Source organism: Lithobates pipiens, unplaced genomic scaffold (assembly GCF_037356315.1).
Source record: "Lithobates pipiens isolate NorthernLeopardFrog02 unplaced genomic scaffold, aLitPip1_a1.2 Scaffold_18, whole genome shotgun sequence".
Classification (NCBI taxonomy): domain Eukaryota; kingdom Metazoa; phylum Chordata; class Amphibia; order Anura; family Ranidae; genus Lithobates; species Lithobates pipiens.
The window spans coordinates 550,411,578-550,422,582 of NW_027507758.1; the positions used below are offsets into that span (position 1 = coordinate 550,411,578).

Here is an 11,005-nt window from a genome sequence, read left to right on the forward strand (position 1 = left end):
CATGATATGAATCTCCCTTTCCACCACATCCCAAAGGTGCTCTATTGGATTGAGATCTGGTGAGTGTGGAGCCCATTGGAGTATAGTGATCGCCTTGTCAAGCTCAGGAAACCAGTGGTGAGATGATTGGAGCTTTGTGACATGGTGCATTATCCTGCTGGAAGGAGCCATCAGAAGATGGGGACATTGTAGTCATAAGGGATGGACATGATCAGTAACAATACTCAGGTAGGCTGCAGTGTTTAAATGATGCTCAATTGGTACTAAGGGGCCCAAAGTGTGCCAAGAAAATATCCCTGACACAATTACACCACCACCACCAGCCCGAACACGAGGCAGGATGGATCCATGCTTTCACGTTTACACCAAATTCTGACCCTACCATCTGAATGTCGCAGCTGAAATCAAGACTCATCAGGCCAGGCAACGTTTTTCCTATCTTCTATTGTGCAATTTTGGTGATCCTGTGGGAATTGTAGCCTCAGTTTCCTGTTCCTAGCTGACAGGAGTGGCACCTGGTGTGGTCTTCTACTGCTGTAGCCCATCTGCTTCAAGGTCAAATGTGTTGTGTGCTCAGAGATGGTATTCTGCATCCCTTGGTGGCAACGAGTGGTTATGCGAGTTCAACAATCAATAAGGCATTTTCAAATCACACAACTGCCGCTCACTGGATATTTTCTCCTTCGCTGTAAACCCTAGAGATTGTTGTGCATGAAGATCCCAGTAGATAAGCAGTTCAAAATAAGGACACTTTTTCTTTTTTTAAGAATATTAATGCAATTTTTATTTTTAGGGTGGCCTTCCACTTTAAATGCCCTTTCTTCTCCATTCTGATGCTCGGTTTGAACTTCAGCAAGTCATTTTCTCCACGTCTAGATGCCTAAAGGCATTGAGTTGCTGCCATGTGATTAGCAATGTGCATTACCAAGCAAGTGTACCTAATAAAGTGACCAAGGAGTATATCAGTTCCATTGTTTCCAGCCCTCTCTGTGGCCCACAGAACACTTCCTCCCATGTAATAGAAAGAGAGGAGAGGGCCAGGTGTTCTGTAGTACACAATACTTAGAACAATATGATGACAATGTCCCTCCTCCATCAATACAGAACATGAGTGAGCGTTGTCACCCTAGGACAGGATGTGTGTTACTGGTGGGATCATCAGGTCAAAATAAACGGAGAAAAAAAAAAAAGCAGCCACCACATGTAGGAACTGGTAAGATACAATAGATTTCCTTTTTGTTCTTGGATTTAGATACACTAACCCTTCACAGTGAAGAAAACAACGATCGCAGACCAGCTTTGTCATACCAGTGCTCATTTTGGCAGCAAATTTCGATTTAGTTTTAGTCTTAGTCTTGGGACTAAAACTAAAATGGCATTTTAGTCCTATTTTAGTCTTCTGCAATTGTTTTAGTCATATTTAGTCGACTAAATCTTCAGTACATTTTAGTCATCTAAAATCGAATGGGTGTAATTAAATTGTAATGCATTAGTTAACATTTCTCTACCATTTCCAAACATTATATAATGCTGGAGTGAAAAATCTCATATATTATTTAAGGTATTGAGGTATGAACATGCACTACAGAGCAGCGTTCATTTTGAAGTCAAATTTTAATTTCGTTTTAGTCTTAGTCTTTTGACTAAAATACCATTTTAGACGACTAAAGTAGTATTCATTTAGTTGACTAAAATGTTTTTATGTTGTGTCTCTCACACACTCGGGGCGCAGCGATAGATCGGGGCTCCTGGAATAGAAAGCAGAGCACAGTAGGAATGTTTTGCCATTGTAACTGCCATGTATTTGTGTACCGATCACCACTACATACAAAGAATGACTCCTGTGCCCCAATTACACAAGCTTTCTGCTCACTCCTGTTAGAACCTGTAAAAACACTTATATCATTATAGGAGAGCGTCTTATTTCTGGATCCCCTATGACCCTCATTCTCTCACACTTTACTTTCACCAACTCCAATTCTCTGCTGTTTATATAATAATATTAGAACCAGGAAAGGTTCACGTCAATGACAGATGGAAAGCTTGAGAAGTACACAGGGAGAGCAGCCTATCTAAGAAGTTCTTCTGTGTCCATCCAAGCATGGCTTTAACCACTTCAATACAGGGCATTTTCACCCCCCTCCTGCCCAGGCCAATTTTTAGCTTTTAGCGCCGTCATACTTTGAATGACAATTGCGCGGTCACGTGACGTTATACCCAAATTAAATTTTGATTTGTTTTTTCCCCCCCACAAATAGAGCTTTCTCTGCCTTTTTTTTATTTTTTGCGCTATAAAAAATAAATAAAAAGCTTCAATTTTGAAAAAAAAAAAAAAAAAAAAAAAACAATATTTACTACTTTTTGCTATAATAAATACCACATTTAAAAAAAATAAAAAAATCCTCAGTTTAGGCAGATATGTATTTTTCTACATATTTTTGGTAAAAAATAAAAAAAAATCCCAATAAGCGTATATTGGTTTGCGCAAAATAGGGGATAGATTTGTAATTTTTATTATTATTATTTTTTTTTTTACTACTAATGGGGGCGATCTGTGATTTTTATCGTGGCTGTGACATTGCGCCAGACAGATCGGACACTTGACACTATTTTAGGACCACACATTTATAAAGCGATCGGTGCTATAAAAAAAAAAAAAAATGCGCCCATTACTGTATAAATGTGACTGGCAGGGAAAGGGTTAACACTAGGGGGCACTGCAGGGGTTAAATGTGTGTCCTAGGGAATGATTCTAACTGTGGGGGGAGGGGACTGATGAGGAGAGGAGACCAATCGGTGTTCCTCTGTACAAGGAACATCCGATCAGTTCTCCTCTACCCTGACAGGACGTGGATCTGTGTGTTTACACACACAGATCTACGTCCCAACTCTGTTACCGAGCAACCGCAGGTGCCCAGCGGACATCGTGTCTGCCTGGCATGCGCATCAGGTCCCCAGCGATGCGGCACATGCGCTCTCCACAATGCTGGGAAGCAGAGGACGTCATATGACGCCCACCCGGAGGGAGGAACAGTTCCTGCTGCCATCATTTTACAATACGGCAGTAGGGAACTAGTTAAGACAGATGCATTTCTATATGATTGTTTTTGATGCCGTTAAAGCGGTGCAATGCCGAATTGCAAAAAGTGCTCTGGTCAGGAAGGGGGGTAAATTCTTCCGGGGCTGAAGTCGTTAAATGAACCTGTGTACATGTACATATAAGATAACATTGGATTAGTTCAGGGGCAGCTGAAAAAAGCATCCAACTGCCTCTGAACGTCCGTTTACCAGCAGCAGTGTACATGAGGCCTTAGGGGCAGGAAAACAACAAAAAAAAAAAAAAAATAAATAGCCTAAAACTCTCCTAAACTCTATACAAAAAAAACCGCTCTATATGAATGTCTTTTACTGCCAAGAGAACAGACGTTTTTTTTTTTTTTTTTTTAAGTCCAGTGTGCATAGAGCCTTAGCCCTTGTACACACGGTCGGAGATTCCGACAACCAAATCCGTCGGATTTTGTATACACGCGGTCGGACAAAGTTGTCGGAAAATCCGACGTGATGACGTTATTTCATTACGACGGGACTACGTTCAGGCTAGTAGCCAATAGCTTTGGTGTAGGAATTTGATCTGAGCATGCGTGGCACTTTGTCCGATCGGAATTCTCTACACATGATCGGAGTATGTCCGATAGGAGCATTTTGTCAGAAAATATTTCCGGCAAGTTGGAAAAGCTGGCCCGACGGAAACAGTCCGATGCAGACCACACACAGTCGGAATATCCGACAAAACACTCCGATCGGACACATTGCTACGGAATCTCCGACCGTGTGTACAAGGGCTTAGAAGTGAACTTTCTTTAGCAGAACTGCAAAGCTTTCCTGATATTTTACTAACCAATTTTATTAGATTTCATATGCTGCAAGTGGGTAATCATATGCCCTGTATGTATTTATTTCCCTGGGCCAATAAACTGCATCTTCTTACAGTATATCATATATGTAAATAAACACAGAAAACGAGAAAAGGACCAAGTGCTGCATGGAGTGCCCATGGAAGCATTCAGACTATCTTAGGGCAGATGGCTCAAAAAAAAAAAAAAAAATAACAGCTCTAAGGCCGGCCCGCAGCCACGCTGGGCCACCAAGGCCGGCCCGCAGCCACGCTGGGCCACCAAGGCCGGCCCGCAGCCACGCTGGGCCACCAAGGCCGGCCCGCAGCCACGCTGGGCCACCAAGGCCGGCCCGCAGCCACGCTGGGCCACCAAGGCCGGCCCGCAGCCACGCTGGCCTCAACAGGAGAGCACTGGAAGGCAGAAGTAGGCAAAAGAATTCCCCCTCTCTGTAGCCTAAAGCAACAGGGAAGGAGAAAAACAGAGGGGTGAAGGAATCCAGGGTACAAGAGAAGCACAGACTCCACCACCACAAAGTTCCATGTGATACATCTCCAGATGAAGGAAACAGAAAAACTATGGACGATAATGGACTGCTTTTTAACTTTTAACCTTGCAATGTATTTCCTTTCCTGGCAGGAGTAGCCTTTATCTCACATATGCTGTCCTGGAAGACGACTGGAAATGTAATATATTTCAGCTTACCAGTCCTTAGATGTGGTGGCTGCATTTGTTTTCTTTAATTGGGCTAACAAGTTCCTCAGCAAGAATAAAAAATTCCTATTGATCTTATCAGAAATCCAGTGTCCTTGTCACCATCTCTGTAATCTCCTTGGGTGATGAACTAATCCCAGCATCCCCCATGCAATGGAAAGGAACACAGGCAGACATAATTGTAGCCCTGTCAGTGTAATAATCATGGCTCCCTCTACAGATACAGTGAAGGAGCGAGCGTAGCCACCCAAGGGCAGGAACGTGTTATTTGCAGAATCACCCAGTGCAAAGAAAGAAAAAGAAAGAAAACAAATGCACATACCACATCCAAAGACTAGTGAGCTGCAACACACAGTATTACATTTTTGTTTCTGGGTTTAGATAAGATAAGGTTTAAACAGGGATCCTCAAGGAGTCCCCACCCCACACATTCTCCAATGTCCTGATGAAGTCCTATATGGAGTCTGGACACATCCAAACAGGTTGGCTCTCTGCAAACGAGGTTATGACAAAGAAGAAATCCTTAGATGGGAAAGGATCCCAACAGCCGAAAATATTGCAGCTTCAGCAATTTTTTTCATGCATGTGACATTTCATGTATAGAAATCAAGGATTTCTGAGCTGCTGGCAGGAATGAGCGGTAAGGAAAGAGTTAACTTTATTGCGATTTCTCAGGTAAGCTCATTCTTACAAACAGGTCTTGCTGGTACTACATCTGGAGCACAGTGCGTGTGTCATCCACAGGTCTGACGTGCTCTGCGGCCTATCGGCCAAAACATACACACCCTATCTGTCCAGATCAAGAGACACACAAGATATTCTCTGAGTATATTACACTGCATGATCCTCTGCATAACCCCATCAAGGAACAATCGCATGCACCCACAAAATAATGACACAAAAGCCACAGCATGCGCAGTCGTGGGGCCCCGAAGTCCTGGCTGACCATGTCACGATTTCTATAGGTTGTTATGAGGGTTCCCAGTACATCAGTGGCTCTCATCCTCAGTCCTTAGTTACCCACAACGGGCCATGTTTTCAGGTTTTCCTTTACTTTGCACAGCTGCTTTAAAGTCAATATCAATGACAGAGCTATTTTATCTAAGGGAAGTTCCTAAAACATGGCCTGCTGGGGATACTTGAGGACTTAGGTCGAGAACCACTGTAGTACATCACGGTGTTATGAAGGCCACATATACATATAGACTACAAGTGGGAACCTTCTGACAACACTGAATGGACCATCAGCTGGATGAGAAATAGAAATCTTGTGTACTTTGTAGCTACTCTAAGATGTAACATTGAGCCCTGGTTCACACTGGTGCAATTTGTCATGCGATGTGACAGGCCCAAATCACATGACAAGACGCACCCTATTGTCGGCAATGGAACTATTCAAATCACTGCGACTTTGAAAAAAAAAAGGTTCTTGCACTACTTTTTTCCAATTTCATTGCGAGTTGGATAGACTTCTGTTAAGTGAAGTTGCAAAGAAATCAGGAGGTGCAAACCAAGGCTTATGGGCTACTTCTTGTTTTAGTCAGATGCTAGAGAATATATATATATATTGCTCAATTCCTCCCCCCCCACAATCAGTGTTAATGGGGGAATCCCTCCCACAGCACTATTGGGTTATGACTGCAGAAGGTTTCCCAGCCTTAAGGAAGGAAAGGAAGGAAAGGAAAGGAAAGGAAAGGAAAGGAAAGGAAAGGAAAGGAAAGAAAGAAGGAAAAGGAGGAAGAAAGAAAGAAGGAAAAGGAGGAAGAAAGAAAGAAGGAAAAGGAGGAAGAAAGAAAGAAGGAAAAGGAGGAAGAAAGAAAGAAGGAAAAGGAGGAAGAAAGAAAGAAGGAAAAGGAGGAAGAAAGAAAGAAGGAAAAGGAGGAAGAAAGAAAGAAGGAAAAGGAGGAAGAAAGAAAGAAGGAAAAGGAGGAAGAAAGAAAGAAGGAAAAGGAGGAAGAAAGAAAGAAGGAAAAGGAGGAAGAAAGAAAGAAGGAAAAGGAGGAAGAAAGAAAGAAGGAAAAGGAGGAAGAAAGAAAGACGGAAAAGGAGGAAGAAAGAAAGAAGGAAAAGGAGGAAGAAAGAAAGAAGGAACAGAAGGAAGGAAGAAAGAAAGGAGGAAAGAAAAGGAGGAAAGAAAAAGGAGGAAAAGGAGGAAAAGAAGGAAAGAAAAGGAGGAAAAGAAGGAAAGAAAAGGAGGAAAAGAAGGAAAGAAAAGGAGGAAAAGAAGGAAAGAAAAGGAGGAAAAGAAGGAAAGAAAAGAAAAGAAAAGGAAAGAAAAGAAAAGAAGGAAAGAAAGGAAAGAAGGAAAGAAAAGAAGAAAAGAAAGAGCTGGTTGTACTGAAGTCAAATTTATACATCTACTTCAGTACAACCAACCTTCCCACACATGGATGGAATTTTGGCTGGTTCCTGCTGAACGGGCCAAATTTCGATCCATCTATGGCCGGCTTTACACAGTATTACAGTCACTGAAACAATGGGAGGGGAGATCTTCAGAGACAGCAAAAAATAAAAAATAAATAGAAAAAAATAAAATCTCATGACAGCTGTAATCACTCTTCTTCACAAGTGACTGGGGCCTAGGATTCTGGAAGGACCTGATACAAAGTATGACCGGCTGGGAAGTACACCTAGGAGAGCATCCGAGGTCAGAGATGCTCATTATCAGAGTACGGAGATTGCACAAGCCGTTGGAACTCTGGCTGTTCCTCATGAAGTGCAGATCTGCTGTCCATCAGAGAACTAAACTGCTACAGGAATGGGTCTCTTCTGCAATCACACACTAAGAGTACATATAATGTACATGGAGTTGGGCATTCCTGGCACACTCCGGCTGCACCGGAATGGCTGATGCAATCCACCCCACCAGCCAATCAGAACGTGTAAAACTCCAAGAAGAGCACAATAGCTGGCGAGGGATGTGACCACCGCATTGCTGGAAGTGAGTATTTGAGGGTTTAGTTCCACTTTAACCCTTCACAACAACCTTTTCTGTGTCTATTCTCCCCCTCTCTATTCTTTGCACAATGTAGTCCCTTTCCTGGGTGGAACATCCTGCTTTCTGGCCTAGGCCGGGCCCTACCGCCTCCTGTGATTGGAACATCACATACAGTATATTACCAAAAGTATTGGGACGCCTGCCTTTACACGCCCATGAATTTTAATGGCATCCCGGTCTTAGTCTGTAGGGTTCAATATTGAGTTGGTCCACCCTTTGCAGCTATAACAGCTTCAACTCTCCTGGGAAGGCTGTCCACAAGGTTTAGGAGTGTGTCTATGGGAATGTTTGACCATTCTTCCAGAAGTGCATTTGTGTGGCCAGGCACTGATGTTGGACGAGAAGACCTGGCTCACAGTCTCCTCTAATTCATCCCAAAGGTGTTCTATCAGGTTGAGGTCAGGGCTCTGTGCAGGTCAGTCAAGTTCCTTCACCCCAAACTCACTCATCCTTGTCTTTATAGACCTTGCTTTGTACAGTGGTGCAGTAATGTTGGGACAGGAAGGGGCCATCCCCAAACTGTTCCCCCAATGTTGGGGGCATGAAATTGTCCAAAATGTCTTGGTATGCCGACGCCTTAAGAGTTCCTTTCACTGGAACTAAGGAGCCAAGCCCAACCCCTGAAAAACAACCCCCACACCATAATCCCACCTCCACCAAGTGATTTGTACCGGTGCACAAATCAAGGTCCATAAAGACATGGATGAGCGAGTTTGGGGTGGAGGAACTTGACTGGCCTGCACAGAGTGCTGACCTCAACCCGACAGAACAGGTTTGGGATGAATTAGAGTGGAGTCTCTGAGCCAGGCCTTCTCATCCACATCAGTGCCTGACCTCACAAATGCGTTTCTGGACGAATAGTCAAACATTCCCATAGACACACTCCTAAACCTTGTGGACAGCCTTCCCAGAAGAGTTGAAGCTGTTATAGCTGCAAAGGGCGGGCCAATTCAATATTGAACATTAGGGACTGGGATGACATTAAACAACACTCACAACACGGCATTCCATTTTGCGGGCGGAATTGTCGCTTTCTGACCGTGGTTTGCGGCCGCGGGACACCCTTGCGACCCCCGCTATTTTGAATGGTACCAAGTCGCGGCACGATTTTGTGGCAATTGTCCGATGAATTGTGGTAAAAACGGGCAAACAGAATCTCGGGACACCCAAAAGAATTACAAGAACTTCTTTTAGGCGTCAGGCGCCCTGCGATTGTGTTTGCTCATTATCACCTTGATTCTATTGCAGCAAAATCACGCCATTAAAATAAGTGGGGACCGCAAGAGCGTCCTGCAAATTGCAGAGTTGCAGAAGCAGAGCACCAAGGTGTGAATGGAGCCTTAGGTTCACATCTCCGCATTCCAAATCGCCACGATTCGCAATAGCGGCTAATCGCGGGACACCTGTGCGCTGCCCCGTCAATTTTAATAGCACCCCAATGTGGCACGATTTTCCCTTGATTCGTTGGGCAACAATCTATTCTATTTGTGCGATCTTATGCCAAGATGTAAAGGCAGGCGTCCCAATACTTTTGGTAATAAACTGTATACGTGTTAACGGGGGGTTAATGAATGCACATTGCAAAATTTAGCGCACGCATGTTGCCAGTCTTGGTATGTCTGCGCACAAATATCATTGGTCAATACAAAGCCCATACACCAGGAGCTAGCTACATTCATGAGCCTCCATGCAGATGTGCCTCAGCCGGCAGAGACCTGCTGAGCCCTGAAGACGGAGGCGGGGGAAAAGGGAACAGATGTGGGGGGGTGATGACCACTATAAGTCAGTCACTGTGGGGAACAGTGGGGAGTTAGCAAAATTGCAGCAACTGTGCAGGACAACCAATCAGCTTCCAGGTTTAGCTTGTTTAGTTATACTTTGGAAATAAAAGCTAGAAGCTGATTGGTTGCCATGCACAGTCAGGGGACAGAGCCTGGCATACAGTCACGTGGTAGAGCCCCATATATACACACACCATATATCGCCGCCTCCCCCCCAGTACACAAACCTCCAGGCAGCGCTGCTGTATCTCCTCTTCCTGCCCCGCACACCTCTACAGTGAGCCCCACAGGACAAACCAGCTCCGAGCGCGCAGCCGTCACACGACGTCACCCGCCCGCAGCCCAATAGCAAGGTGCTGCTGTGACAGCCGAAGCGGGCGGGCACAGGCAGGTGCAGCATTGATCTGCAGATGTAAAGATAAGCAAGGGGCTGCAGATACACTCGGGCGGGCGGAATGTTGGAATGACAGGTGGTCAGCGAGGAAGCAGGAAGATAAGCAGAGACATCCCCATACCGTCCTCATGTGCACCTGTACAAGAGGCTGCAGGATGAGAAAAACATAGCTGTGCCCTCTTATATATATATATATATATATATATATATATATATATATATATATATATATATATATATATATATATATAGTGTAAATCATTTATTTTTATATATACTGTATATATATTTATTATATAGTTTGATATTTTTTATATATATTAATATCAACTATATATATATATATATATATATATATAGTTGATATTAATATATATAAAAAATATCAAACTATATAATAAATATATATACAGTATATATAAAAATAAATATAATCAATAGAGTGCGTGTGTATCTATATATATATATATAGATACACACGCACTCTATTGATTATATTTATATTATTATATTGTGTGAATGTTCCGTGTCTTCTTAGCAGAAGCAATTTGATTTTGCATATTGATTTTGACAACAGTCCCATTACAGCCCCTACTGAGCTGATCAGCCACAATGCCCCCCCCCCCCCATATATGTTAGGGTGGTCCTCACCCCTGGAAATCACTGGGGGGGGGGGGAGGGGAGGGTTTGAAGTTCTTTCAGGTTTTGTGGCTTGACAGTAATATAATCAGAATCTCATAGATCCCAACTGTCCTTGATTTCAAAGGACTGTCCCTGATTTGGAGCAATGTCCCTCCATCCCTCATTTTGGTCTGATCCTCATAGTTTATATAAAATGCACTTTTTATCTTTCAAAAAGTGTGCTAAACCTTTCATCCAAATTCTAAATTGCTGCATTTGCCAATTTTAAAAGCCAATATAAAGGAATAGTAGTCTTAAACCTCTCTTACAGCGGGAGTCCGCCGGGAGTTCCGCCGTTTTTTTTTTGTTTTTTTTAAAAGCCAGCAGCTACAAATACTGCAGCTGCTGACTTTTAAAATAGTGACACTTACCCGCCCAGCGCCCCCGCGATGTCGGCACCCAAAGCCGCCATCTTGGGTATGGGAATCAGGAAGTGGAGCCTTTCGGCTTCATTTCCCGGTTCCCTACTGCGCATGCGCGAGTCACGCTGCGCAATGAGGATGGTCCCCGCTGTCTCTGGGATCCGTGTGTTTCCCAGCAGGCA

General features: G+C 43.6%; 1 protein-coding gene across 4 annotated transcripts in view; it reads right to left on the bottom strand.

Moving 5' to 3' along the window:
* Positions 1-9,710, bottom strand: part of ITSN2 (intersectin 2) — a 250,355-nt gene extending 240,645 nt beyond the window's left edge. For all 4 annotated transcript variants that reach the window (XM_077488889.1, XM_077488887.1, XM_077488886.1 and 1 more), the window contains exon 1: positions 9,614-9,710. The gene's annotated coding sequence lies outside the window, so the exon portion shown is untranslated. The remainder of the gene's footprint in view (positions 1-9,613) is intronic.
* Between the last annotated feature and the right edge of the window lie 1,295 nt (positions 9,711-11,005).